Below are 26161 nucleotides of genomic sequence, written 5' to 3'. Positions count from 1 at the left end.
GGTGACTTCTCCCCCTTCGGGAACACAAGCATCATTGCTGTTGGAGATTTTTTTCAGTTACCGCCAGTGAGAGGGAAACCGCTGTATGTTGATGACATGCTAGGTATTAACCTGTGGTCTTCTCTTTTTTACATTGTAGAATTGAAAACAATAGTTAGACAGAAAGATGAAACATTTGCAAAGTTATTAAATAGAATACGAATTCGAACAAAAGTGACTCCAATGTTAAAGAGCGACATTGATATTTTGAAAAAATGTGAAACGGGCGAAGTCAGCACAGCTCTACATATTTATCCTACAAACAAACAAGTAAATGAGCATAATCTTCAGCAGCTATTTAAATCTTGTCCTGAACATTTTGAGATAGATGCTCAAGATTTTGGACATAATAACAAGACAGGTAAACTTGAGTTGAAAAGTGGCCATCATGCCAAATCTTTTAATACATGCTTAGAAGAAACACTGTTTTTAGGAGATGGTGCTCGTGTTATGCTATGTAAAAATGTAGATGTAATGGACGGCCTGGTTAATGGGGTGTGTGGCACAGTAACAAATGTAGTTTTTCCTAGCGATAACAACAAGTTCCCTCAAACAGTATACGTAAAGTTTGATGACATTCAGGTTGGCGCACAAAGAAGAAAATGCTCTGGATTTGCTTCTGCAGTTGAAATAGGTTCTGTAGGTATTAAACCAGAAGAGGAAAGAGTAAACAGTAAAGGTGCATTACGACGACAATTTCCTCTAAAACTTGCTTGGGCTTGTACAGTACACAAAGTACAAGGAATTAGTGTTGATAATGCAGTAGTCTCTCTTAAAAAGATATTTGCACCTGGACAAGCATATGTTGCTTTAAGCCGTGTTAGATCTTTGTCAGGTTTGATTATTGAAGATTTTAAAGAAAAGGCTATATACTGTAAAGACAGCATTAAGGATGCAATTCAAAGCATGCCTAAATTCTTTATTGGAAATACATCATACCCTAAAGTGAATACCCAAGCATTCAGTATATTTTTAATGAATGTACAAAATTTGAAACAACATTTAGCAGATTTGGTTTTTCGTACTCAGCATTTGCAGGCTGATTGCATTGCTGTTACAGAAACATGGTTACCTGCAGATACCTTATCAGAAACTGTACACATTGATGAGTACAGTTTTCATAGTCAACCGCGAAGTTTGTCTTACCATTCCAGTAATCCAATATTAAAAGAATTACAAACTCAACAACATGGTGGTGTTGGACTTTATGCTTCAAACAAGTTGTTGTTTAATATTATCCAGACACCAAAAGTGAATTTAGAATGTGTTGTATGTAACTGTATTACATACAACATATTAACAGCAGTTATTTATCGGCCACCAACATATCCCATGTCTCTGTTTAAAGGAAATCTTGGCAAATTACTGGACTTTCTAGAACCCATAAACAGTACGATTGTTGTCTTGGGAGATTTCAATGACAACATTTTTAAGTCTTCAACTATTTGCAAATTTATGACAGAAAGAGGGTTTGTTCAACATGTCACACAAACCACAACAGAAAAAGACACATTAATTGATCATGTATATGTAAAAACAGAACATTACAATGTTGAAGCAATTGTACTTCCAACACATTTTAGTGATCATGAGGGTATTTTATGTTCTTTTACACCTAACTCTTTTAATGTTGATGAGTTGATGTTTGATCAGTTGTTGGATTAGCTGTTCTGCTTTATTAAGCAGATAAGGCAGAAAGTGCATACAAAGTTGACGCTGCCGAGCTAAATATTGCAGGTATTGCAGTGCTTCTTCACTGCAAGGTAGAAATGTGACAGGTTAAATTCATTTGTTAGACACAGAAAGTAAACAGAAATTTACATTCTAGAAGTACAACTTTAGCTTTTACAATAATGGTTTTTTTTTCCTGCATTGCAACAACATGTTTACATTTTAACGTTTAATCATTTTTGTCTCAATTAGTACTTCCAAATTGCAATTGCAATTACAATTCCAAATTGCACAACTTGTATTATAACTCAAATATATATTAATTCTTTAATTTTTTATTAAAATACTGCCTAGCACTCAACAACAGAACATATTTGAAACTAAAAGACCAGTTTGTGATATAAAAATTTGGCACCTAGTCTTTTTGATACTCAGTATAAAATTAGGTAACATAACCAACATTTGAATATAATGTTACTTACAAAATACTTTGTATAGTAAATATTTTCCCCTTAAGAGTAAACATAATAATAATAATTTTTACTAATTTATTAGACAGTTGACACAGAATATTATGAAATGGAATAATAAAGTATTATTATGAAGTAGATATTTTGCACTTAAAATTAAAGATAATTACTTTATACCACTAACTTGACAGCCATAATAAGAAAATAACTTTCCTAATATTTGAGAATAACATTATATAATCAACCATTAAATATAATATTATATAAAAATGCTTTAAAATATAAATTTTGTTGTTATTGTTATTTAGCACCAAAATGACTAAAATAAATTACTTTTTAATATAGACATAATCTATAATTGAATTCATCATTATGTCCAATCATTTTTATGAACATTATTTTGCACTAATAATTTTTACTAATTTGTTAGACAGTTGACGCAGAATATTATGAAATGGAATAATAAAGTATTATTATGAAGTAGATATTTTGCACTTAAAAATTAAAGAAAATTACTTTATACCACTAACTTGACAGCCATAATAAGAAAATAATTTTCCTAATATTTGAACAGAACATTATATAATCAACCATTAAATATAATATTATATAAAAAAGCTTTAAAATATATATTTTGTTGTTATTGTTATTTAGCACCAAAATGTCTAAAATAAATTACTTTTTAATATAGAATTATGATAATATAGAAATTATGTTATTTGTTATGTAATTTTAGCTAAAATAGAAAATTACACATAGAATTTAGCATTAATCTTATTATGAATTTGTTTTTAAATGTATCATTTTGGTCATAATTCCCCTCTAAAAATTGTTCATGTGTCAAATGCAATGTTGTTGCTAATGCAGGTTTTGCTTTTCCACATATGTAGTTTCAAAAAGCAAAAGACACTGGTAATGGTACTCCTGGTTTACTGGGATGGGGTTCAATTCCCTGCAGTGTCCTTGCTTGTTCTAACAACTACATACATTATATTAATATTGTTATTACATCTATAATCACTGGTTAACTGGATTACAAATTTCATAGTTTGTATCACATTACGGTTTTTAAGACAGGGATTGGACCACATTTCTAATCATTAAAAAAAAGTTTAAATAGAATGTGTGATTTTGTTAAAATAAAACTAAAATGAAGATACATTGTGTGGCTGAATGACAAGCTTAACTACCTTCTGTCAGCAGGTGGTGCTATGACTGTGACTCACAATTGGCTTGTAGATGTCTTCAGAGGAGCAGTCTTATCGAAAGTAAATTTTGGGGGCAGGTCAGACATTGTGTGGTAATTATGAGCCAAACTTCCTTCTGTCAGCAGGTGGCGCTATGATTGACTTGGCTTGTAAATGTCGTCAGGAGAGAAATTCTATCAGCCATGTAAAGTTTCAGGCAGATCGGACATTGCATGGTTGAGTTAAAAGCCAAACTACCTTCTGCCAGCAGGTGGCGTTATAACTGTGACTCATAAATGGCATGTAGATGTCTTCAGAAAAGGAATCATATCAACCATGTCAATTTTTTTTGAAGATCGGACATTGTTTGGCTGAGTTATAAGTAATTTTCTGTTGCCAGCAGGTGGCGCTATGACTGTGACTCAATATTGGCATGTAGATGTGTTCAGGAGAACATTTTAATCAACCATGTGAAGTTTCAAACAGTTCAGACATTGTGTGGCTAAGTTATAAGCCACACTACCTTCTGTCAGCAGGTGGCACTATGACAGACTCAATATTATTATGTAGATGTGTTCAGGAGAGAACTTTTATCAACCATTTGAATGTTCAGGCAGATCTGACTTTGTGTGGTTGAGTTATAATGCAAAATACCTTCTGCCAGCAGGTGGCACTATGACTGTGACTCAAGATTGGCATGTAGATGCCTTCAGTAATGGAATCTTATCAACCATGTGAAGTTTCAGGCAGATCAGACATTGTTTGATTGAGTTATAAGCCAAACTGCCTTTTGTCAGCAGGTGGCGCTATGACAGACTCAATGTTGTTATGTAGATGTGTTCAGGAGAGGACTTTTATCAACCATGTGAAGTTTCAGGCAGATCGGACTTTGTGTGGTTGAGTTATAATGCAAACCACCATCTGCCAGCAGGTGGCGCTATGACAGACTCAATATTGTTATGTAGATGTGTTCAGGAGAGGATTTTAATCAACCATGTGAAGTTTCAGGTAGATCAGACATTGTGTGGCTGAGTTTTAAGCCAAACTGCCTTCTGCCAGCAGGTGGCGCTATGACTGACTCAATATTGTTATGTGGATGTGTTCAGGAGAGGAATTTAATCAACCATGTGAAGTTTCAGGCAGATCAGACATTGTGTGGTTGAGTTATAAGGACATCCTGTTCCATGGCGAAGCGTTAAGGTTTGTCATGCCGCCACGGACATGCCCCTCAGCGAAAACTCTAAATCTTCACAATATATCACCGATAGAGCTTTCAGATGACACCAACCAATTTTGCTGCTAATATGATAAAATTTAGTGAAGGAGTATGTTACAATGTAAAACATGTCATTTCCTGTGGCCAGCAGGTGGCGCTATAACTGTATCTGGATATTGGCATGTAAACGTGTTCAGGTCAGGCCTCTTATCAAGTGTGTGAATTTTAAGGCAGAACGGATAATGCATGCCTGAGTTATAATGACTTCCTGTTTTGTGGCGAATCGTCAAAGTTTGCGAGGCCGCAACGGACACGCCCATCGATGAAAACTCTAAAGCTTCGCAATTTAACATCGCCAAGGCCTTTAGATGACAAAACCCAATTTTGGTGTTGATCGGATAAAATCCCTAGGAGGAGTTCGTTAAAATACAACGCCTGGAAATGGCAAAAATGCCACTTTTTCGCCGCAGGAAGTTAAAAATATCTAACTTCCTGTTGGGTATGAGATATGGCTCCAAGAGACTTTTTCGTATGTTTTGGCGTGGTTGAGGTGAGTGCCAATTTTCTTGCGTGTGTGTGATTCGTAGATGGGGGGCTCGTCCGTTTAATTTTTCTAGGTGGCGCTGTCGAGTCATTTTGCCACGCCCACTTTAATATCGTTATGGGGATGTGTTCAGGAGAAGTATTTAATCAACCATATGAAGTTTCAGACTGATCGGACATTGTGTGGTTGAGTTATAAGGACTTCCTGTTCTATGGCGAAGCATTGAGGTTTGTCATGCCGCCACGGACACACCCCTCTGCAAAAACTCAAGATCTTCACAATATATCATCGCTAGAGCTTTCAGATAACACCACCCAATTTTGGTGCTGATACGATGAAATTTGTGGGAGGAGTTTGTGACTCTGTAAATCTTGTCATTTCCTGTGGCCAGCAGGTGGCGCTATAACTGTATCTGGATATTGGCATGTAAACGTGTTCAGGTCAAGACTCTTATCAAGGGTGTGAATTTTGAGGCAGATCTGATAATGCATGCCTGAGTTATAATGACTTCCTGTTTTGTGGCCAATCGTCAAAGTTTGCGAGGCCGCCACGGACACGCCCATCGACGAAAACTCTAAAGCTTCGCAATTTAACATCGCCAAGGCCTTTAGATGACAAAACCCAATTTTGGTGTTGATCCGATAAAATCCCTAGGAGGAGTTCGTTAAAATACAACGCCTGGAAATGGCAAAAATGCCACTTTTTCGCCGCAGGAAGTTAAAAATATCCGACTTCCTGTTGGGTTTGAGATATGGCTCCAAGAGACTTTTTCGTATGTTTTGGTGTGTTTGAGGTGTGTGCCAATTTTCGTGCATGTGCGTGATTCGTAGATCGGGGGCTCGTCCGTTTAAATTTTCTAGGTGGCGCTGTCGAGTCATTTTGCCACGCCCACTTCCGAAGCCCATAATACACGTAAATTTTCGCCACTTCTGAGGCGTGTGCAAAGTTTCGTGAGTTTTCGGGCATGTTTAGCCCCTCAAAACCGCGATTCATTCCGCGGAAGAAGAAGAAGAAGAAGAAGAAGAAGAAGAAGAAGAAGAATAATAAACGGAGCAATTCCAATAGGGCCTACGCACCGTTTCGGTGCTCGGTCCCTAATAATTAAAGCTGCAAGCAGCGATGATAGGGACCTCGCACCCGGGCTCACCGCCGTCTGGTGGCCTCAGGATGACAGAGAACAGCGAACAATATTAATTTAAGCCGATGTATATAAAGAACCCGAGAAAATCACAAATTTATGTCAAACTTCCTCCTGTCACCAGGTGGCGCTATGACTGTGACTCAAGATTGGCATGTAGATGTCTTCAGTAGAGGAATCTTATCCACCATGTGAATTTTCAGCCAGATCAGACATTGTGTGGCTGAGTTATAAGCCAAACTACCTTCTACTAGCAGGTGGCGCTATGAAAGACTCAATATAATTATGTAGATGTGCACTGGAGAGTACTTTCATCAACCATGTGAAGTTTCAGGCTGATTGGATATTGTGTGGTTGAGTTATAATGCAAACTACCTTCTGCCAGCAAGTGGCGCTATAACTGACTCAAGATTGGCATGTAGATGCCTTCAGTAGAAGAATTTAATCAACCATGTGAAGTTTCAGGCAGGTCAGACATTGTGTGGCTAAGTTATGAGCCAAACTACCTTCTGCCAGCAGGTGGCGCTATGACTGACTCAATATTGTTCTGTGGATGTGTTCAGGAGAGGAATTTTATCAACCATGTGAAGTTTCAGGCAGATCGGACATTGTGTGGTGTAGTTATAAGGACTTCCTGTTCCATGGCGAAGCGTTGAGGTTTTTCATGCCGCCACGGACTCACCCCTCTGCTAAAACTCTAGATCTTCACAATATATCATCGCTAGAGCTTTCAGATGACAAGACCCAATTTTGGTGCTGATACAATAAAATTTGGTGAAGTAGTATGTTACAATGTAAAACATGTCATTTCCTGTGGCCAGCTGGTGGCGCTATAACTGTATCTGGATATTGGCATGTAAACGTGTTCAGGTCAGGACTGTTATTAAACGTATGAATTTTGAGGCAGATCGGATAATGCATGCCTGAGTTATAACGACTTCCTGTTTCGTGGCGAATCGTCAAACTTTGCGAGGCCGCCACGGACACGCCCATCTATAAAAACTCAAAAGCTGCGCAATTTAACATCGCCAAGGCCTTTAGATGACAAAACCAAATTCTGGTGTTGATCGGATAAAATCCCTTGGAGGAGTTCGTTAAAATACAACGCCTGGAAATGGCAAAAATGCCACTTATTCGCCGAAGGAAGTTAAAAATATCCTACTTCCTGTTGGGTTTGAGTTATGGCTCCAAGAGACTTTTTCGTGAATTTTGGCGTGTTTGAGGTGTGTGCCAATTTTCGTGCATGTGCGTGATTCGTAGATTGGGGGCTCGTCCGTTTAAGTTTTCTAGGTGGCGCTGTCGAGTCATTTTGCCACGCCCACTTCAATATTGTTATGAAGATGTGTTCAGGAGAGGACTTTTATCAACCTTGTGAAGTTTCAGGCAGAACGCACATTGTGTGGTTGAGTTATAAGGACTTCCTGTTCCATGGCGAAGCGTTGAGCCTTGTCGTGCCGCCATGGACACGCCCCTCTCCGAAAACTCTAAATCTTTACAATATATCATCGCTAGAGTTTTCAGATAACACCACTCAAATTTGGTGCTGATACGATAAAATTTGTGGGAGTTAGTTTGGTTCAGTGTAAAACATGTCATTTCCTGTGGCCAGCAGGTGGCGCTATAACTATATCTGGATATTGGCATGTAAACGTGTTCAGGTCAGGACTCTTATTAAACGTGTGAATTTTGAGGCAGATCGGGTGATGCATGTCTGAGTTATAACGACTTCCTGTTTTGTGGCGAATCATCAAAGTTTGCAAGGCCGCCACGGACACACCCATCGACGAAAACTCTAAAGCTTCGCAATTTAACATCGCCAAGGCCTTTAGATGACAAAACCCAATTTTGGTGTCGATCGGATAAAATCCCTAGGAGGAGTTCGTTAAAATACAACGCCTGGAAATGGCAAAAACGCCACTTTTTCGCCGCAGGAAGTCAAAAATATCCGACTTCCTGTTGGGTTTGAGATATGGCTCCAAGAGACTTTTTCGTATGTTTTGGTGTGTTTGAGGTGTGTGCCAATTTTCGTGCATGTGCGTGATTCGTATATCGGGGGCTCGTCCGTTTAATTTTTCTAGGTGGCGCTGTCGAGTCATTTTGCCACGCCCACTTCCGAAGCCCATAACAAACGTAAATTTTCGCCTCTTCTGAGGCGTGTGCAAAGTTTCGTGAGTTTTCGGGCATGTTTAGCCCCTCAAAACCGCGATTCATTCCGCGGAAGAAGAAGAAGAAGAATAATAATTAAAGCTGCAAGCAGCGATGATAGGGACCTCGCACCCGGGCTCACCGCCACCCGGTGGCCTCAGGATGACAGAGAACATCGAACAGTAATAATTTAAGCCGATATATTTAAAAAAATCGGAGAAAATCACAGATTTATGCCAAACCTTCTCCTCTCAGCAGGTGGCGCTATGACTGTGACTTAAGATTGGCATGTAGATGTCACCAGGAGAGGAATCTTATCAACCATGTGAAGTTTCAGGCAGATCGAACATTGTTTAGCTGAGTTATAAGCCAAACTGCCTTTTGTCAGCAGGTGGCGCTACGACAGACTCAATTATGTTATGGGGATGTGTTCAGGAGAGGAATTTAATCAACCATTTGAAGTTTCAGGCAGATTGGACTTTGTGTGGTTGATTTATAATGCAAACTACCATCTGCCAGCAGGTGGCGCTATAACTGTGACTTAAGATTGGCATGTAGATGCCTTCAGTAATGGAATTTAATCAACCATGTGAAGTTTCAGGCAGATCAGATGTTGTTTGGCTGAGTTATAAGCCTATCTACCTTCTGCCAGCAGGTGGCGTTATGACTGACTCATTACTGTTTTGGGGATGTGTTCAGAAGAGGACTTTTATGAGCCATGTGAAGTTTCAGGCTGATCTGACTTTGTGTGGTTGAGATATAAGGGCTTCCTGTTCCAGGGCGAAGTGTTGAGGTTTGTCATGCCGCCACGGACACACCCCTCTGCAAAAACTCTAGATCTTGACAATATATCATCACTTAAGCTTTCAGATAACAACCCACCAAACTTGGTGCTGATACAAAAAAAATAGTGGGAGGAGTTTATTACTCTGTAAATCATGACATTTCCTTTGGCCAGCAGGTGGCGCTATAACTGTATCTGGATATTGGCATGTAAACGTGTTCTGGTCTGGACTCTTATTAAACATGTGAATTTTGAGGCAGATCGGATAATGCATGCCTAAGTTATAATGACTTCCGGTTTGTGGCGAATCGTCAAAGTTTGCGGGGCCGCCACGGACACGCCCATCGACAAAAACTATAAAGCTCCGCAATTTAACATCGCCAAGGCCTTTAGATGACAAAACCCAATTTTGGTGTCGATAGCATAAAATCCCTAGGAGGAGTTCGTTAAGATACAACGCCTGGAAATGGCAAAAATGCCACTTATTTGCAGCAGGAGGTTAAAAATATCCGACTTCCTGTTGGGTTTGAGATATGGCTCCAAGAGACTTTTTCGTATGTTTTGGCGTGTTAGAGGTGTGTGCCAATTTTCGCGCATTTGCATGATTCGTAGATCAGGGGCTCGACCGTTTAATTTTTCTAGGTGGCGCTGTCGAGTCATTTTGCCACGCCCACTTCAATATTGTTATGTGGATGTGTTCAAGAGATGACGTATATCAACCATATGAAGTTTCAGGCTGATCAGACTTTGTGTGGTTGAGTTATGAGGACTTCCTGTTCCATGGCGAAGCGTTGAGGTTTGTCATGCCGCCACGGACACGCCCCTCTGCAAAAACTCAAGATCTTTACAATATATCACCGATAGAGCTTTCAGATGACACCACTCAAATTTGGTGCTGATACCATAAAATTTGTGGGAGGAGTTTGTTACAGTGTAAAACATGTCATTTCCTGTGGCCAGTAGGTGGCGCTATAACTGTATCTAGATATTGGCATGTAAACGTGTTCAGGTCAGGACTCTTATCAAGCGTGTGAATTTTGAGGCAGATCGGATAATGCATGCCTGAGTTATAACGACTTCCTGTTTTGTGGCGAATTGTCAAAGTTTGCGAGGCCGCCACGGACACGCCCATCGACGAAAACTCTAAAGCTTCGCAATTTAACATCGCCAAGGCCTTTAGATGACAAAACCCAATTTTGGTGTCGATCGGATAAAATCCCTGGGAGGAGTTCGTTAAAATACAACGCTTGGAAATGGCAAAAACGCCACTTTTTCGCCGCATGAAGTCAAAAATATCCGACTTCCTGTTGGGTTTGAGATATGGCTCCAAGAGACTTTTTCGTATGTTTTGGCGTGTTTAAGGTGTGTGCCAATTTTCGTGCATGTGTGTGATTCGTGGATCGGGGGCTCGTCCGTTTAATTTTTCTAGGTGGCGCTGTCGAGTCATTTTGCCACGCCCACTTCCGAGACCCATATCAACCTGCTATTTACACCGGGTTTGGTGTGTGTGCAAATTTTCATGAGTTTTCGGGCATGTTTAGACCCTTAAAAGTGCCCCGATAGGGGGCGGAATAATAATAATAATAATAATAATAATAATAAAAAACGGAGCAATTCCAATAGGGCCTACGCACCGTTTCGGTGCTCGGTCCCTAATTAAAGCTGCAAGCAGCGATGATAGGGACCTCGCACCCGGGCTCACCGCCGCCCGGTGGCCTCAGGATGACAGAGAACAGCGAACAGTAATAATTTAAGCCATTATATTTAAAAAATCTGAGAAAATCACCGATTTATGCCAAACCTCCTCCTCTCAGCGGGTGGCGCTATGACTGTGACTCAAGATTGGCATGTAGATGTCACCAGGAGAGGAATCTTATCAATCATGTGAAGTTTCAGGCAGATCGAACATTGTTTAGCTGAGTTATAAGCCAAACTGCCTTTTGTCAGCAGGTGGCGCTACGACAGACTCAATGTTGTTATGTAGATGTGTTCAGGAGAGGACTTTTATCAACCATGTGAACTTTCAGGCAGATCGGACTTTGTGTGGTTGAGTTATAATGCAAACTACCAACTGCCAGCAGGTGGCGCTATAACTGTGACTTAAGATTGGCATGTAGATGCCTTCAGTAATGGAATTTAATCAACCATGTGAAGTTTCAGGCAGATCGGACATTGTGTGGCTGAGTTATAAGCCAAACTACCTGTTGCCAGCAGGTGGCGCTATGACTGTGACTCAATATTGGCACGTAGATGTCTTCAGGAGAGGACTTTTATCAACCCTGTGAAGTTTCAGGCTGATTGGACATTGTGTGGCTGAGTTATAAGCAAAACTACCTTCTGTCACTAGGTGGCGCTATGACTGACTCAATATTGGCATTTAGATGTCTTCAGGAGAGGAATTTAATCAACCATGTGAAGTTTCAGGCAGATCAGACATTGTGTGCCTGAGTTATAAGCACTTCCTTTTTCATGGCGAAGCGTTGAGGTTTGTCATGCCACCACATACACGCCCCTCTACGAAAACTCTAGATCTTCACAATATATCATCGCTTGAGCTTTCAGATACACAACCAACCAAATTTGGTGCTGATATGAAAACATTTGTGGGATGAGTTTATTACTTTGTAAATCATGACATTTTCTGTGGTCAGCAGGTGGCGCTATAACTGTATCTGGATATCGGCATGTAAACTTGTTCTGGTCTGGACTCTTATTAAACATGTGAATTTTGAGGCAGATCGTATAATGCATGCCTGAGTTATAATGACTTCAGGTTTTGTGGCGAATCGTTAAAGTTTGTGAGGCCGCCACGGACACGCCCATCGACAAAACCTCTAAAGCTTCGCAATTTAACATCGCCAAGGCCTTTAGATGACAAAATCCAATTTTGGTGTCGATAGCATAAAATCCCTAGGAGGAGTTCGTTAAGATACAAAGCCTGGAAATGGCAAAAATGCCACTTATTTGCCGCAGGAAGTTAAAAATATCCGACTTCCTGTTGGGTTTGAGTTATGGCTCCAAGAGACTTTTTCGTATGTTTTGGCTTGTTTAAGGTGTGTGCCAATTTTCGTGCATGTGCGTGATTCGTAGATCAGGGGCTCTTCCGTTTAATTTTTATAGGTGGCGCTGTCGAGTCATTTTGCCACGCCCACTTCATTATTGTTATGAGGATGTGTTCAGGAGAGGACTTTTATCCACCATGTTAAGTTTCAGGCAGATCGGACATTGTGTGCTTGAGTTATAAGGACTTCCTGTTCCATGGCGAAGCGTTGAGGTTTGTCATGCCGCCACGGACACGCCCCTCTGCGAAAACTCTAGATCTTCACAATATATCATCGCTAGGGCTTTCAGATAACACAACCCAAATTTGGTGCTGATACAAAAAAATTTGTGGGAGGAGTTTGTTACGATGTAAAACATGTCATTTCCTGTGGCCAGCAGGTGGCGCTATAACTGTATCTGGATATTGGCATGTAAACTTGTTCAGGTCAGGACTCTTATCAAACGTGTGAATTTTGAGGCGGATCGGATAATGCATGACTGAGTTATAACGACTTCCTGTTTTGTGGCGAATCGTCAAAGTTTGCGAGGCCGCCACGGACACGCCCATCGATGAAAACTCTAAAGCTTCGCAATTTAACATCGCCAAGGCCTTTAGATGACAAAACCCAATTTTGGTGTCGATCGGATAAAATCCCTAGGAGGAGTTCGTTAAAATACGACGCCTGGAAATGGCAAAAACGCCACTTTTTCGTCGCAGGAAGTCAAAAATATCCAACTTCCTGTTGGGTTTGAGATATGGCTCCAAGAGACTTTTTTGTATGTTTTGGCATGTTTGAGGTGTGTGCCAATTTTTGTGCATGTGCGTGATTCGTGGATCGGGGGCTTGTCCGTTTAATTTTTCTAGGTGGCGCTGTCGAGTCATTTTGCCACGCCCACTTCAGAAGACCATAAAAAAGGTAAATTTTCGCCACTTCTGAGGCGTGTGCAAAGTTGCGTGAGTTTTCGGGCTTGTTTAGCCCCTCAAAATCGCGATTCATTGGAGAGAAGAATAATAATAATAATTAAAGCTGCAAGCAGCGATGATAGGGACCTCGCACCCGGGCTCACCGCCGTCTGGTGGCCTCAGGATGACAGAGAACAGCAAACAATATTAATTTAAGCCGATGTATATAAAGAACCTGAGAAAATCACACATTTATGCCAAACTTCCTCCTGTCACCAGGTGGCGCTATGACTGTGACTCAAGATTGGCATGTAGATGTCTTCAGGAGAGAATTCTTATCAACCATGTGAATTTTCAGGCAGATCAGTCATTTTGTGGCTGAGTTATAAGCCAAACTACCTTCTGCCAGCAGGTGGCGCTATGAATGATTTAATTTTGTTATGTGGATGTGTTCAGGAGGAGACTTTTATCAACCATGTGAAGTTTCAGGCTGATCACATTTTGTGTGGTTGAGTTATAATGCAAACTACATTCTGCCAGCAGGTGGCGCTTTAACTGTGACTCAAGATTGGCATGTAGATGCCTTCAGTAGAGGAATCTTATCCACCATGTGAATTTTCAGCCAGATCAGACATTGTTTGGCTGAGTTATATTTAATTTCCTGTTGCCAGCAGGTGGCGCTATGACTGTGACTCCATATTGGCATGTAGATGTCTTCAGGAGAGGAATTGAATCAACCATGTGAAGTTTCAGGCAGATCAGACATTGTGTGGCTGAGTTATAAGCCAAACTACCTTCTACCAGCAGGTGGCGCTATGAGAGACTCAATATAATTATGTAGATGTGCACGGGAGAGTACTTACATCAACCATGTGAAGTTTCAGGCTGAACGGATATTATGTGGTTAAGTTATAATGCAAACTACCTTCTGCCAGCAAGTGGCGCTATAACTGTGACTCAAGATTGGCATGTAGATGCCTTCAGTAGAAGAATTTAATCAACCATGTGACGTTTCAGGCAGGTCAGACATTGTGTGGCTAAGTTATGAGCCAAACTACCTTCTGCCAGCAGGTGGCGCTATGACTGACTCAATATTGTTATATGGATGTGTTCAGGAGAGGAATTTTATCAACCATGTGAAGTTTCAGGCAGATCGGACATTGTGTGGTTGAGTTATAAGGACTTCCTGTTCCATGGCGAAGCGTTGAGGTTTGTCATGCCGCCACGGACACACCCCTCTGCAAAAACTCTAGATCTTCACAATATATCATCGCTAGAGCTTTCAGATGACAACACCCAATTTTGGTGCTGATACAATAAAATTTGGTGAAGTAGTATGTTACAATGTAAAACATGTCATTTCCTGTGGCCAGCTGGTGGCGCTATAACTGTGACTCAAGATTGTTATGTAGATGCCTTCAGTAGATAAATTTTATCAACCATGTAAATTATCAGGCAGATCGGATATTAGAGTTAGTGCAGGCCATCACCACATTTTTACTGCTGTTACTGTACATCAATCAGTAATTAGACGTGACTAATTAAAATTTGTACAAATTCTGCATCTGGACAATCACTATACCCAGCATCAACAGCACCACTTTTATCTTTAGCATCAGCCGCACTATCACCAGCATCATTAGCACCTGAACCATCACCAGTATTAGCACCATCAGAAACATCAGCTGCTCCAACACCATCCCCAGCAGCACCGGAACCATTACAAGCATTAGCAGCACTACAATCCTCAGCATCAACAGCACCACCATTCCCAGCATCAGTACCACCACCATCCCAATCCCCAACATCAGCATCAGCAGCACTAGAACCAACCACAGAACCAACCCCAACACCAGGAATCTGCGTATGTAGAGAGAATGTTTATGTAATGCTTGAATTGTTAATGGATTTACCTTTGTTTAGGGTGTTTATGAGCAGCACTTAATTAATTACATTATTGTTGGAACTTCTATATTGCAAACAGGACTGAGCAGTGATGAAAATTATTTTCCTGGCCTGTAACTGGGTGGAGAACCAACACCACTTTCCTGTGAAGATTCAACTGCCAAAGATCTTAAGGATGAAGGAGGAATATGCCTTGTTGGCTATCACAATGCAAGATTTGTTCGTAAACACCATGTTTTATGAAGGTGAAATGGATGGAGAACAAATTCTGGCTCCCTTCTGGTTAATTTTTAGAGAGTAGAGGACATGGAAATTTTCTTGCAGGAAATATGAGAAAAAAGAGCTATTCTTGTGTCTTGTTTACACAACCAGCACTTGTGAATTTACCAGTGGGTTACTATAAAGAAAATTTAGGTTTTTGTTTTGTGAACTTTAATAAATATTTTGTGTAAAATAAAGTGTTGTGTTGTGTTGTTGCAATATATTTATTATTTTATATGTTGTTATACTATAAAACTTGTTTAAAGTGTTGTGTTGTTGAAATATATTGACATTTATTATTTTATGATTTCTTATTATGACATTTTATCAAGATTTAAGATTTATTTTAAGTTTAGATGCACATTCTGCTAATTTAAGATGATAAAAACAAAAGCATTTATTGCAACTGTTGTGGGACAGAGAAGTATGTGACTTAAAATACATCCCCCAAATGTCATTGAAAATCCATACTAATCTGTTTTTCATGTAGTGTGGAAAGTCGCATTGCTGGTTTTAGACTACTGGACTGGTTACTTAGTACCATAAAAAATATTTAAAAATTATACATACATATACAATTTTTACACTCCCCACAAATCTCTCATTTAAATGAATATTTTCTATAAGACGCTTTACATTATTAAATTTGTGCATATACATTAGATTAGTCAGCCCTGAAGCCAAATCTGGGGGCTGTTCCAGAAAGCAGGTTATGTGACAGACCCGGGTAAGTTTGAGAGTAAGTAGGTAGATAACCTCAGCTTTGGTTCCAAAATCGGAGGTAACTTCTGGGTATGTTAAGTAGCCATAGCAACTTACTCTCTGAAGATGAGCTGCTCCGGAGCAGGTTATGTTCAGAGAGTAAGTTGCTGTGTTCCAGAGTTTGTCTGTTTCAGAGAGTTTACTGAGCATTGCGTGCTCTTTTGATGAGATATTTATGGATGTGGACACACAGATACAAGTTTTTTCGTTGTTGAGAGGGTTATAAGTGCATAGTTTTTTTCATAACCAAATTCATAATGTTAATGTATTTAACAAACCTTTTTGAAATCAAATGTGACAAACCGCGGGTCTGCGCTTACCATAAAAAACATTAAGTGCAGCTCTTTGTATTTGCGTCAGGGCATTTTAGGCAACTGTACAATGTGGCAGTATGACCACCTGTACAGTACGCCTGGCACTGAACTGTTTTTTACACTTTTGTACAGTTCCTTGGTCATAAATCGCTGCGTATCATTGCACAGTTGATTCAGAGCACGGCAATAGTGTAGTGGACAATTCGTCGTTAATGAACAACGGAGCTCACAGCGGAGCGAGTTCGAATCTAGTAGGAAAATATAGGCCTACCTATAATTTAAGATGTAGGACGTCATTTATATGTATACATTCATGCACATACATCTACATTTTTTAATATAATATTTTTTTCAGGGTTTCCAAATGCTTGTGTGCATTTGCAGCCAATTTTAAAGCTCCATCAGTCACTAAAGGACACTGATAATATGAAATCTGTCCATAGTATAAATGTGCAGGTACAACTTAATTTTCTGTCCTCAATCTTTTGGTGTTTCAACTATTAAACTCATTACTGCTTCATCCTACCAGCACATATGTAATGACCCCACCTCATCACTATATGTTGAGGCTAAATGGCTGAATTTCAGGAAGTAATGATTCAAGTGTATAACACAAATATAGTAAAAAAAAAAAAAAACATAAAGCAAATGTTGCTTTACACAATGTTTATTTTTATTATATTTGTATTATACAATAGAATCATTACTAGGCACTACATTGTTACTTGCTGGAGGACAAAAGATACCCTTTTCTGCCTTATACGATGACACCCTACCTGCAGCATGACCCAGAGGAAATCTCAGTGACCCAGGCAGACAAAAGAGATAGAAGAGTGCTTAGAAATATAATTTGTCAAAAAACTATGTTTAATCAAATATTTTGGTCTGTTAATTTCTTAATTTCCTGAAATAAAATAAATGATTTTTTTACACTGCTTTATACACGCACGTTTAACGTGTAACATACTTTTCATATAAATTTCTCACCTTAAGGTGATGCTCATGTGACTTTATTTATATTTGAAAATGGACCTTATACAGCTACTTTAGAATTAAAATTTTATATATATATATATATATATATATATATATATATATATATATATATATATATATATATATATACATATATATATATATACATATATATATACATATACAGTTGAAGTCAGAATTATTAGCCCCCTTTTAATTTTAATTTTCTTTTTAAAATATTTCCGAAATGATTGTTAACAGAGCAATGAAATTTTCACAGTATGTCTGATATATTTTTTCTTCTGGAGTAAGTCTTATTTGTTTTATTTGGGCTAGAACAAAAGCAGTTATTAATTTTTTTAAACACTATTTTAAGGTCAAAATTATTAGCCCTTTTAAGCTAATTTTTTTCGATAATCTACAAAACAAACCATCATTGTACAATAACTTGCCTAATTACCCTAACCTGTGTAGTTCACCTTATTAACCTAGTTAAGCCTTTAAATGTCACTTTAAGCTGAATAGAAGTGTCTTGAAAAATATCTAGTAAAATATTATTTACTGTCATCATGGAAAAGATAAAATAAATCAGTTATTAGAAATAAGTTTTTAAAAATATTATGCTTAGAAATGTGCTGAAACAATCTTCCCAGAACAGAACAGAAATTGGGGAAAAAAATAAACAGGGGTGCTAATAATTCAGGGGGGCTAATAATTCTGACTTCAACTGTATATATATATATATATATATATATATATATATATATATATATATATATATATATATATATATATATATATATATATATAAGATTTTGTGATCCAAGAGTAATATTCAAATATGGAAAAGTGCAGACAAATTCTTACACTGCTTGTTAGTTGAAGCAGAAGGAACTTTGTCTGCATGCAAAATAAAAAGCATAAAAAGAACCTAAAGCTACCTAACAACAATCACTTACAACAGTGACATATTGTGTGGTTTAAGTCAAAAACTCAACCACTGATGAGCCTTTATTATAGGACACAGCATCTCCTCTAACTGGTGGACCACAGCAGTTAGACAGGCCTCTTTCTTTTTGCTGCATGACAGAAAGAATATTCTAGAGCAGTGGTTCTCAAACGTTTTTCATCAAGTACCACCTCAGAAAAAAATTGTCTCTCCAAGTACCACCAAAATGAGCAGTATTGAAATACAATAGCGTAGTAGGCCCAGTAAAGCAGCTACAACTCTGCAGTTAAAAAACATGGCAGATTACATTAGAAATATAGGCTATATGTCATATTTGACATATTATATACATCATTTTTGATCAATTTTGAAATGTGTATGGCATGTACATGACATATTTCATTCCTCCGCGTACCACTAGAAGGAAGGCTGCGTACCACTAGTGGTATAGGTACCACAGTTTGAGAACCACTGTTCTAGAGTGTTAAATACAGAGCTCCAGTAATTAAATATTACCTTTTAGGAGAATGTTTCTGTGTTTAATGACTTTGGACAGAGTTCTAGCTCCAGAAAGATTACAATTTCTATAAGCCTTATTAGTCAACACACATATTGTGGCCTTAAGAAATTAATGGCAATAAAAATAAATGCATTAATGGTTACACAACATACTCAAAAGGATGTTAAAGAGAAGTTTATTTGTTTATTACAATGAATAAAATGGAGGGTGGCATGTGTAATTTAATGAACTAACAAACTTTCTTATTATCTATTTTTTCTTTTCTTATCTATTTCTTATTCTATATTTCTTTCCTTCGTTGAAGCAGATCTGTAATCTCTGTGTTTAAAACCTCCAGCTCTGCCTCTGTAAAGTGTGTTGCCCTTTTTTTCTCACCGTGTTTTTTATGGTGACTCGTGAATTCGGCGATCTACTGAAAATGCCTTCAGGTGTGGGCCGTGCACGCGCATAAACCCGCGGTTATCTTCATGAGGTTGATTTAACTAACTCTTGTCACCTGTTTTGGAACCAACATACTCGCGGTAAGCAGGTTTTGGGTAAATCAACCGAGAGTTCAGGGTTTAGCAGATGGTAAGTTAACCCAGCTTTCTGGAATACCCCCCTGGAGCTAATCTAACAAAATAACTTATGATAAAGGTTCAAAAATTAGTAGCTCAAATTTATGTGATAGGGGAAAAATATAAAATATTTTTTTAAAAATAACAAAAATCAAGAGAAACAAAAAATATAGACAATTTAGCTGAAATTTTGTAGTTTGTAAATTTGTTTGCAATAATTTGCATGAATTTATATGTATTATCTTTCCATTTCTAAAGATGTTTTGTGACTAAAATATTATTTAAATAAATGTATTTGTTTCATAAATATGTTTTGTTAAAATGCACTAACATAAATTAAACATATTCACAAAAAAATGGAGAAAAATGTTCATTTTCAAAATGGGATATATATATATATATATATATATATATATATATATATATATATATATATATATATTTTTTTTTTTTTTTTTTTTTTTTTTTTTTTTTTTTTTCCCACAGAAAAACAAGTATTGTTTTTTTTTTGTACAACTTATTTTTTATGTTTAAGTATTTCCCCCCACTTTTAGTTTGGTTGATTTTAGCTCCCATCTCTGTCCCACTGAAGATGAAAGCATCTCATCAAAGTGTGCTACATCAATGGAAACAGTCAGGTTTGGGGTCCAAGATGAGCCATCTAAAGGTGTGAAAAACGGGTCAAGAGTCCCACAGCCCCACACCCCTGCTGTTTTGAAACTCAAACACATCAGTGTAAATGGGGCCTGGGATTTTCACAGATAAAACCAAAGGTGTGATAAAAGTGGTGTGCATCAAACCCATTCCCACACCTCTCCAATTAAGCACAAAAACTTGAGTTTGAATCAAACAATGTCTTTGTAACTTTTCCATTCAAATTGTGAATCCTGAATTACCCAAATTCTTATTTTGTATAGTTTTAATGTCAAGGTATTTGCATTTGGACATAAGATAAGTATTTATTTTCAAGAGCAGTTAAACTAACATTAATAAAGTTTGCAAATGAAAATATTGATTATTGTTTATTCATGTGAGTTAATTAATTCGTTAATTTTAAGCAACTGTTTGGTAAACTGTTGTTGAAACATGTACAAAAGGAATGTAAACCTGATTTTTTGGTCATTTGATAAATGCTTTGGGCATTTTTTTAAGTTGATATATATAATTTTACTTTATTTCTTTGTCCATTGTAATAATAAAAACAGTATACTTTTATCAGTATACTTAATTGTCATTCAAACTGTGAGCTTTCATACATCAGTTTAAATAGGTTATTTATAATTAGCTGGTAGTACTGCAACATCTGAATCTGCGTCAAATCTGAGGAATTTAATTTGAATGTCTGTGAAATTATGATGTGGAGTATTACGTTTTTTTTTTTTTTTTAAGTACAGAAGTATTTATTTAATTTTTTTAAGAAAACAAAATTATGTAAATGTTGGCCCTACAATCCAAAAATGTAATTAAATTATATTTATATATATATATATATATATATATATATATATATATATATATATATATATATATATGCCTTGTTGGCTATCACAATGCAAGATTTGTTCGTAAACACCATGTTTTATGAAGGTGAAATGGATGGAGAACAAATTCTGGCTCCCTTCTGGTTAATTTTTAGAGAGTAGAGGACATGGAAATTTTCTTGCAGGAAATATGAGAAAAAAGAGCTATTCTTGTGTCTTGTTTACACAACCAGCACTTGTGAATTTACCAGTGGGTTACTATAAAGAAAATTTAGATTTTTGTTTTGTAAACTTTAATAAATATTTTGTGTAAAATAAAGTGTTGTGTTGTGTTGTTGCAATATATTTATTATTTTATATGTTGTTATACTATAAAACTTGTTTAAAGTGTTGTGTTGTTGAAATATATTGACATTTATTATTTTATGATTTCTTATTATGACATTTTATCAAGATTTAAGATTTATTTTAAGTTTAGATGCACATTCTGCTAATTTAAGATGATAAAAACAAATGCATTCATTGCAACTGTTGTAGGAGGAGTATGTGACTTAAAATACATCCCCCAAATGTCATTGAAAATCCATACTAATCTGTTTTTCATGTTGTGTGGAAAGTCACATTGCTGGTTTTAGACTACTGGACTGGTTACTTAGTACCATAAAAAAATATTTAAAAATTATACATACATATACAATTTTTACACTCCCCACAAATCTCTCATTTACATGAATATTTTCTATAAGACGCTTTACATTATTAAATTTGTGCATATACATTAGATTAGTCAGCCCTGAAGCCAAATCTGGAGCTAATCTAACAAAATAACTTATGATAAAGGTTCAAAAATTAGTAGCTCTAATTTATATGATAGGGAAAAATATCAAATATTTTTAAAAAATAACAAAAATCAAGAGAAACAAAAAATATAGACAATTTAGTAGAAATTTTGTAGTTTGTAAATTTGTTTGCAATATTTTGCATGAATTTATATGTATTATCTTTCCATTTCTAAAGATGTTTTGTGACTAAAATATTATTTAAATAAATTCATCTGTTTCATAAATCTGTTTTGTTAAAATGCACTAGCATAAATTAACCATATTCACTAAAAAAAAAATGGAGAAAAATGTTCATTTTCAAAATGGGATGCATATATTCATATATATTCATATATATATATATATATATATATATATATATATATATATATATATATATATATATATATATATATATATATATATATATATTTTTTTTTTTTTTTTTTTTTCACAGAAAAACAAGTATTGTTTTTTTTGTACAACTTATTTTTTATGTTCAAGTATTTCCCCCCACTTTTAGTTTGTGTGATTTTAGTCTAGGGTTGGGACAACAATGTGTGTTTAAGAAATGTTTAGTGTTGTTATAAGAGTTAAATAAAAATGCACTAAATTTTCAGGAGTGATGTTTTGTATGATTATTTATGTCAATGTATCTGCATTTAGACATAAGATTTTTTAGAGGCAGTCAAACAAACATTAATAAACTTTGTAGAATAAATATTGACTGTTGTTTATTTATGTGAGTTACAATCATAGACCTGCACATTTTTAAGTAGATATAAAAATATATGACTATTAAAGTACAGTTACATTCATTCTTTGTTGTAATAATAACAGTACCTAAAAATAAAGAATAAAAACTTTTATTATACAGAATCCAGTTTAAAGAGCTTAGTTTTACCAGTTTGTTAGCAAAGCAATATTTATGCAGTGTCACATCCGAGGAACTGAGTGTCTTTGAAAATATTATGTGCAGTTTACAGTTTAAGAATAAAAGCATATTTATTTAAAATTTAGTTAGCAAAAATTGTATCAAACAAATTATTGTTTGGGCCTTAAATGGAAAAGTTTCTTTGGTCAGAGTTTCTTTTGTCAAAGTTTCTTTGATCAGAGTTTCTTTTAGATTAGGCAGGGTCCACAGCCCCACACCCCTGCTGTTTTGAAACTCAAACACATCAGTGTAAATGGGGCCTGGGATTTTCACAGATAAAACCAAAGGTGTGATAAAAGTGGTGTGCATCAAACCCATTCCCACACCTCTCCAATTAAGCACAAAAACTTGAGTTTGAATCAAACAATGTCTTTGTAACTTTTCCATTCAAATTGTGAATCCTGAATTACCCAAATTCTTATTTTGTATAGTTTTAATGTCAAGGTATTTGCATTTGGACATAAGATAAGTATTTATTTTCAAGAGCAGTTAAACTAACATTAATAAAGTTTGCAAATGAAAATATTGATTATTGTTTATTCATGTGAGTTAATTAATTCGTTAATTTTAAGCAACTGTTTGGTAAACTGTTGTTGAAACATGTACAAAAGGAATGTAAACCTGATTTTTTGGTCATTTGATAAATGCTTTGGGCATTTTTTTAAGTTGATATATATAATTTTACTTTATTTCTTTGTCCATTGTAATAATAAAAACAGTATACTTTTATCAGTATACGTAATTGTCATTCAAACTGTGAGCTTTCATACATCAGTTTAAATAGGTTATTTATAATTAGCTGGTAGTACTGCAACATCTGAATCTGCGTCAAATCTGAGGAATTTAATTTGAATGTCTGTGAAATTATGATGTGGAGTATTACGTTTTTTTTTTTTTTTGAGTACAGAAGTAGTTATTTAATTTTTTTAAGAAAACAAAATTATGTAAAATGTTGGCCCTACAATCCAAAAATTAAATATATATATATATATATACACACACACACACATATATATATATATATATATATATATATATATATATATATATATATATATATATATATATATATATATATATATATATATATACAGTTTAAGTCAGAATTATTAGCCCTGCTGAATTATTAGCCCCCCTTTTTATGTTTTCCACAAATTTAAAGGATTTGAAAAGGATTCAACACATTACTAATCATAATAGTTTTAATAACTCATTTCTACTTCAATATTCAATAACTGATTTATTTTATTTTTGTCATGATGACAGTAAATAATATTAGACTAGTTATTTTTCATTGGCTTTCAGTAGTAGCTTTCTTGTGGGCGGGAATGACCTTATGGGCTGACCTGTGAATGAGAGGTGTGCTATTGGCATTTAAATTGGACTGTAAATAGACAGTGTTACATTGTGTCACGAGCACTAAACTGGAGCTTAAGCACACACACAGGTAAGATTTTTTTTTATATCAGTGAATGTGGGCAGAATGTACATTGTTTTACATTTTGTTTCATGAGACCTACATGTTAGTAAAATAAGTGTCACATTTCTAGCCTATCTTTATGCTCAAGACTTGAGTGGTTAGTTGTGGATAAACAGTTTGTTGTGCTGATTTTTGATGTGAGTGGCTGTTTGAACAAAGAAAGAAAGTTCATTATGATAGAAATGTTATACAAAGCTTTATCTGTTTGGAGAAAAAAAGTCTTTATGGTTGGAAAAAAAACATTGTGCAGGTTTAAGTTTTAAAACATTTTTGTTTTAGATCAGTATTATTGATTTCCTTTTTTTTTCCTTTGTTGGCTATAAGACAAACATTTTTTCAGCCTATAGTTAAGCTGTAAATAGTGCTTTAAGTAGAAAATTAGTATTTTGCAAAATAACTAGACAAATATTATGTATACTGTCATCATGTTAAAGACAAAATAAATCAGTTATTATGAAAGAGTTATTACAAATGTTAATTTTTAAAATGTAAAAAAAGTTAAAGTGGCAGTTCACCAAAAAATGTAAATGGTCTTACTATTTACTTTTACATTAAAAGTAAATAGTATAAGATTTTTTTTTTCAGTTGAACACTGAATAATTATAAAGAAAGTTGTAAAAGGTAAAAAGACTAAATCTGTTGCATTATATTAAATTATATTTAATATGACATTATTTTTGTTTGTGTTGACGTTTGTTAATTGTCTATAATTTTGCTGTAATTTTTTTTTATTATTTTATGGAAAAGGTTTGTTTTTGAGTAATGTAGCTACTGATATACAGATTGTTGTAGGTAGCTTATAATGTATGTATTGTGGGATTGGTCAGATGGACTGACAATGTGTGAATAGTGTATTTTTTGGAATTTAAATATGCTGGTTAAAAGGCTTGATCATTGGATTTTATATAAATCAATTATAGATTGAGATAAAATTTAAATGCAAAGTACCAATGTAGTTTCAGAAAATGCACTGGTAGTAAGATCCTTTTGTGCTTTTTTTACATTTAAGAATTTTTGTGGTTTTGATTATTTGAAAGGCTGTGAGGGGTCAGTGTAAACTGTTGAATGAAAGACTTTGTGATGTGATGTGATTTTTCCTGTTTGATATTGTGCATTGAATGTGACTGCTTGAATGAAGAATAATGCTTGTCAGTCAATGAGCAATTGTTGTTTTTATTTTAAACTCTCATTATTGAACTTTTAAAGTTTTTGAATATACAGGTTTGCTAAATTAAAACAGTTAAGTTGGTAATTAAAGGTTGCATATTGTTCTTTTTCTATTGTTTTTATTGTCATTTGTTAATTGAATTAAATATATTTGTTGGAGTGACTTAATGTGTTTGTCTGATAACAATTATTTCATAGTTATTTAAACAGTAAATAATATGAATAAAATGCAAAATAATAAAACAGGGGGCATTGTAATTTCAATGGGAATGAAGAATATGAAACTGTTGTTCAAGTTTTCTGTTGTATGCATGCTTGTTTGCACACTACGATTAAAGTGAACATTGTTATTTTGTGTTTCTTTTTCAAGGATCATTTAACGAACAAGGCAATTACTTTAAGACTCTCTGAGAATTTCAGAGCAAAACAAAAGAATTTTGTGGGAATCAAAGTAAGTTTGTAATTGTTATTTAATACCTCGTCACCTTAGAATTATAAGGTTCTAGCTGACATTTTTGTCAAAATTGAGTTATTGACATTTTCTTATTAAATGACAACTTATTTACATTATGGAATGTTTTTGATAAGTTTTTACTTTTTAAGACTTTTTATTTAAAAAACAAATGTTACATACATACTGTTTGCTATGGAACGCAAAAATTTTAAAGCTCAATATTTTAAAATTATTGATAGAACCTTACAATTCCAAGGTGACGATCTACTATGCTAGTTATTCTAGTTGTTTTCAGTTAAAATTTATTTTATTGTTTGTTTTCTCTCTGTTATATTACAGATTTTGTATATGTTCATGTCTGTCTAAAACATTTATTAGAATTTTAAACAGTAAATAAATTTAATAAAAGAAAAGTAATAAAATTGCAAATTATAAAAGTAA

Source organism: Danio rerio, chromosome 4, assembly GCF_052040795.2.
Source record: "Danio rerio strain M-AB ecotype USA chromosome 4, GRCz13ab, whole genome shotgun sequence".
Taxonomy (NCBI): Eukaryota; Metazoa; Chordata; class Actinopteri; order Cypriniformes; family Danionidae; genus Danio; species Danio rerio.
The sequence above is the reverse complement of the archived record's forward strand: the minus strand, read 5'-3'. Positions refer to the sequence as shown.